Here is a 5,991-nt window from a genome sequence, read left to right on the forward strand (position 1 = left end):
ACTATTGTACTATCTCTTTTGTACCTCTGATATTTAGAGTGATTCTACAATGTTCAGAATCACAATTTCTATACTCATCGAGGTCTATTAATCATACTCCTAATTCATTTAGCTGATGTAACTCTTTAGTTCCTCTTCTATCTCAGCCTTTAAGTAGGCTCACTTTATCTTATGTTCTGCGCCTTAGGGTATTAGTTATTAATTAGGCCCCTCATGGACGCTAAGGAACATCCATGATATAACCTTTTAGCAATTCAGGCTTTTGTCTGTGACTTGGACTCAATGTTTTCTCTTCACTTATGTTGGAGCCTCCTATAGCTGTATCATTGTCAACATATATGCTGCATAGATAACACTCCTAAATCTTAAGTGTGTTCATAACGTAACTAACTCTGGGTCATTGATTGAATAATTCCTTTTGCGCCTTCTCAACCTTCTTTAAAAAGTTAGCAATTACTTTTTCTGGTCGTTCTGCCACTTGTTGCATGAATACTTGACTTATCTTAGTGCCCACGCCCATTGAAATTCATGCAACTCATATGATATCGAATATTACTGTGGATTTTACTTACTGTTCCTTAGTCATGATAGATGCACTTTCTTATAGAGTGCATACAATATTATAGTGAGACTGTTGTTACAAGACCATTTCTTCTTTAGGTCACTATGCTTATGTTGAAGCCTTCTTCTTATTTCCTCAGCTAGTCTTTCGTTGCAGAGCTTAGGGAAGACCCTCTGACTCTTGTAAAGCTGCGAGCTTATTACATTTTATACCCCACAGAATTTGTGATGTTCTTACTAGCATATCATTATCCTTAGTTACTTACCTTCGCGCTCTTGTGCTTGTAGGGTTGCTTCTAATTGAAATTTCAGTTGTCTCCCTAGAGGCACTCTCTTTTATTTCCATAACACTTATATTGTACCTTCTACTACCCCAACTCCTATCTGAATATTTCTCAAGGATTACGATGTCGTATCTGTGAGACTGAATTTCCCTAGGTTTCACTATATTTATCTTGCATGATCTACTAATTTATCTAAGACATGTTGTCTAGCCATAACCAAGCTCTTCCTAAATCAACTACTAACTACTGGTCAGTCTAAGCTCATATTTATAGTCTACGTAACCTCTCTTGGGTTATGTCTTTTGCCTTAACTTACCTTTCGCACTGGTTCCTAATGTATCAAGTGCCCATTCACACTTATTATCAATACATCCTGGCCGGGAACCCTTACTGCCTCTCCCCGGAGTCATGCTTACATAATATTCTGGAATCATAGTATATATGTATGATCTGTATAAATTCAATCTCACTCCTTAACTACTAGAAATTTGGGCTACGGCAACGATTCTAATGGCAACGGTTTTATAACCGTTGCTATAGAGTTCTATTGCAACGGTTTTAACAGTTGAGTGAGGCTATCGGTACTACGGGTACAGTTTAGCACCTGAACCGTTGCAGTAGTCCAGTAACCGTCACAATAGAGGCTTCTATGGCAACGTTTTAAACAACCGTGACGGGAAGTCAATCTGTGGTAACGGTTAAATAACGTTTTGCTTTATTGCAACGGGTTTGAATTCCCTCTTTTATTTTTTCCCAAATTTTGGACGACACCCGCCTAATTAAAAAAGGCCCACTTTAATTAGTATTCCATTAATTTTTTATTCAATAAAATAAGAGTATACCTAATGGATCTCTAGACTTAAAAGTACCCCCATTCGCATATACTCTGCCACTCTCTGCCTCTCTCCCAATCCACCGTCGACGTCTCTGTTACCGGAAACTACGAGGAGAAGACCAAACCATCATCGGCGACACCGGCAGTGTTAGCGCCGGAAAATCCCTTTAAGGCTAATATTAGTCTTGTTAATCCTCTAGGGTTTCTCAAAATGGTGTTCGAGTTCATTGGCGGTGAATCGAAGTTGTTCGTCTGGTGAAAGATGAGCAATAACCATCGGCGGGCTCTTCAATGGGTTTCCAAGTAGTAATTGGCGTTCCCTCGTTATTTTCTGCCTACACTACTTGGAGTACTACTTTGGCATATTTGTCGGTCTCTTCTACTTCACCACCCCCAACTACAAGGCTTCCCCCACTTCTATTTTCTAGCTTTCCATCACCCCCATCTCAGGTTTGAATCTGTTTCCTCTCTATTTGTTTATGTGTGCAAAAGTAGGTAAATTGTCTACTTTTCTGCTTGATGGACCCTTCTATATCAAAATCTATGTGCCAAGATTTTTGAAGAAACACAATTCTGAGGGTAAAGTTTAGACTTTGTTTATCTTTAGATGACAACTAATTGACTGAAATGTGAACTAAAGAGAAATTATTGGATTGGTATTAGCAATACTTGTTTGTCGTAGATGAATTTTTTGCTTGATAGATCCGTCAAAATCAAAGTATTTCTTGCAGAATTATAGTACAGATGTTAAAGTTGGGTGGTTCTTTTAACCGTTGCCTTTAGATGACAATTGAGGAAAATGATTTGATGGGTATTTTCATACTGTTTGTTCCATTTGTGTTTCCTCTGGAATTTACTCATATCGGTGTCAAAGATAGTGTTTTTCATTTTTTATCACTTGATTTAACTGTGAAACTTGCAGCTTCAGCAGTAATTATAAATTTTATTACTATTTGGAAACCGATTGAAGAGCCCTCATCTTTCCTGTTCAACTTATTAATTTCTCTATTTCTTAAAGTTGTGAGTATTTTCTGCTGAAGCTTTGTTCTGATTACTTAGAAATCTGTTAGGGTTCTTTTGCACTATAACTCATCCCTGTGAAGGTCGCATGTTTTTCCCCTTTGAAAAAGCACGAGGTAAATCTCCAGTTAAAGATATGGAGCTGTTTATTTTTGTAATCGTTCTGAAACTTGTCACTTAAAATGCGGTGAAACTACGTAAGAGTGCCTTCTGAGCTTATATGTTGCTACAAGGTAGGTGAAAGTTGTATCATATTTCTGCCACCAAATTAAGATTATAGGTAACAAATTTTATGTACTAGAATATCCTTTTTCAAGGATAGTTTGGCCATGTTTTATTTTGTTTATTTGGATAGAATGGATATTCCTGTTGGAAACGGCAAAAGGAATTGCGGCCACCTGTTTTTAGAACTTGTGTCTTCAATTCTCTGGCTTGCAATAGTGGTTTAACTACTTCTAGTGCATATACTTCTGAATTTAATAGTTTATTAACTGTTATAAAAGTATAACGAATTCAGTGCTAAGAACCTTAAAGGCCGAATTCGTCAAGGTTAAATCATTGATCCGCTTGTCTGTCTTCCATTTTATTTGTAAACTTTCCAATTGTTGCTTCTATTCCTTTTGATTTGCCTGATTAACACTGATTTATCTTTTAGATGTCTGAAGTTGGTCTTATCCCATGGATCTATCGATATATTTGTTGATGTTGATATTCAGTTTTTTAAATTTGGCTTGGATCATGAAAGGTAATAGTAGCATCTAGCAAAATAGTTGGATCAATTACTTCAATTTCACATTTTAAAACAATTTGGTTGTAGCTTAGATATAGTTTACATTTGGATTAAGTGTTGAATTTTATTTAATATCTAGTAATTTTGTTACCAAATCACTCTAGTAATACGTTAACAACCCCTATGCATGACCAAGTAATAAACCAAGATTTCTACTTGTAGTCACCAATACCAAACCAATAATCAGACAACAATGACCTAGAATGCAATGCATTTTTTGTTCTTTAGTTCATTAGATTATTTTTCTTATTATAGTGCTTGTTTATGTATTACTGTAAAGACTATGCGCGTTGACATGAATTATTTGAATTGATAACTTTTAGGTATTAATTCAACATGAGTAAATTAGTTTGGCGTTGAGAAAGTGTATAAAAGGTCAGACAAATATGTTAAAAGCTAGAGTAAAATAAAAATGAAGGTCGTGTTAAAGAAGAACGTCTTGAGTCTTCAAATCAGAAATATAGTAGTGCAACACCTTTCTTGTTATTCTTTCTAAAAGCAATATGCTATATTTTTTTTGGTAATAATTATATAGTATCGGGGTGTAATTTTGCTTACCTTGTATATTAATTTTGGAACTTTGCTTACCTTGAATATGTGGAAATATATCAAGGTATGAAGTTTCCAATGTTCAATAAACGTGGATGATATTATTTTTTTACACTAACCTAATTGAACTAAATTTGTAGGAAAAATATGACATTCCTGACGGGATGAAAACATGGGCTTTTTGAATCAATTGGTACTGCTTGGAGAAAGTATAAGAATCAACTGAAGAAAAACCACTTTAAAGCCTATGAGAATGACGAGCTTCGAATGGAGAATAGGCCGATAGATGTTCCGGAGGCTCACTTTAAGGATCTTATTAAATATTGGAACTCCGATTCCCACAAGGTAATTACATTTATTCTTTCTGTGACCTATTCTCTGCTTGTTTCTGTTTTGGCCATTTTCCATGAGAGGAACGATATCATATAAATTGGTTATCATTAAATATTGTTCGGGTATTACTGTTTATTGTTATAAGAATAAGTGCTCAACCATTGAATATTAAAACATGAAATTTTAGGTCTACTGGATGTGGACGAGAAGTTGGAGGTTCCTCTCCATGAGTGAAAAAGTGAGAAAAATCACTATGTGATTATACTTGTGGGGAACTAATATAATCGTGTGACTAACTGCATTGCTCATAGATATGGTAATATATGTTTTCTGCATATATTCTGCAAAGTTGAAATAGGAGAACTTTTTGTGGATCCACAATGCACGCTTTTTTATCTTGTTCTTGTTTTCCTCTCAAACTCATTCTTCTGATATGGATGGAATGAAGATGCAGAATTACTTTAAAACAAAGTAATTCATGGTATAACATATAATTGCGATTGAATTTGTACGTTCTTTGTTATACACTTGACATAATGCTAAAGAAGCTGGTATATTATCTATTTTACTAACTCTCACTAATAATAGACTAGGCTCAGTGTATTATTCAGTGCTAAAGAAACTGTTGAATGAAAATTCTTAGATTGCTATGTGTATTACTTAGTGTGTGTGTGGTTGCATTTGTTTGAAGCCTCATGTTAATGTTACTGGCCTGCCACTACTTACATGTATGCTTTCAAAGCTAGCACAGAGGAAACTGAAATATAAAGAGAAAATGCAAATGCTTCAGTATCACTAATAGTTGTTTCTCTAATGTGTTACCTTTAATCATCTGAACTTACTGTAGTGCTGTGTTTCTACAGTTAGAGTGTTACAGTATGTATTACACAAATACTTCACCTGTATATTTGTGAATATTTTGCACATTATTTAGGATAATATATGTAATAGAAAAGTGATTATGGAGCTTTTCTTGTACTTATTTAATCTCTTGAAACTGATCAAGTTTAATGTCATGTTCTTTATTTTAGTATTCTTAGACTGGATTCTCTTGAAGGTTATGACTTTATTTATACTCTTTCTTAGGTGTTGTAGATGAAGAAATTTAGGACGGAGGCAGTGAAGATCTAGACCTTACTCAAGAAGAATTTTGAATTGTTGTAGATGCATGGTCTAGCTAAGAATGTTTGTTTTCAACATTTCGAAACTTTCTTTAACTCTTAAAATGTATAACTTATGTATTCAGGGAAAAATGGTTTACTTTATGGATATTATTAGGTCGTTGGACAATTTGGATTATGAGCAGTTTCATTTTGATATTTATATAAATTTTATTGTTGTACTATTTATTATATATATAAATATTTATTTACAATTAGGGCTATAATTTTAATTGAATGAAACCGTTACTATATTTTACCAAAACCGTTGCAATAGATATCAAATGGCTTTCCAATAGAAAATGTAAGCGGTTGCAATAGGACCGGCAAATTGTCCCAAAATGTTCTACAAACCGTTGCAATAGGTAGTTCAAACCGATGCCATAGCTATTTCTTGATCATCATAGTCCAAAAATATCTGTAGCAATAGAATAAAATCGTTGCAATAGCTTAATGAAA

The 5,991-nt window shown here is 34.3% G+C and overlaps 1 long non-coding RNA gene across 1 annotated transcript; it reads left to right on the top strand.

Moving 5' to 3' along the window:
- The first annotated feature begins 1,712 nt into the window (after window positions 1-1,712).
- On the top strand, window positions 1,713-5,717 carry LOC104242098 (uncharacterized). The gene is made up of 3 exons (XR_714893.2): window positions 1,713-2,130; window positions 4,180-4,384; window positions 5,459-5,717. It is a non-coding gene; the product is annotated as an uncharacterized lncRNA (long non-coding RNA).
- The last annotated feature ends 274 nt before the right edge of the window (window positions 5,718-5,991 follow it).

The sequence above is a fragment of the Nicotiana sylvestris genome, chromosome 12 (genome assembly GCF_000393655.2).
Source record: "Nicotiana sylvestris chromosome 12, ASM39365v2, whole genome shotgun sequence".
Classification (NCBI taxonomy): domain Eukaryota; kingdom Viridiplantae; phylum Streptophyta; class Magnoliopsida; order Solanales; family Solanaceae; genus Nicotiana; species Nicotiana sylvestris.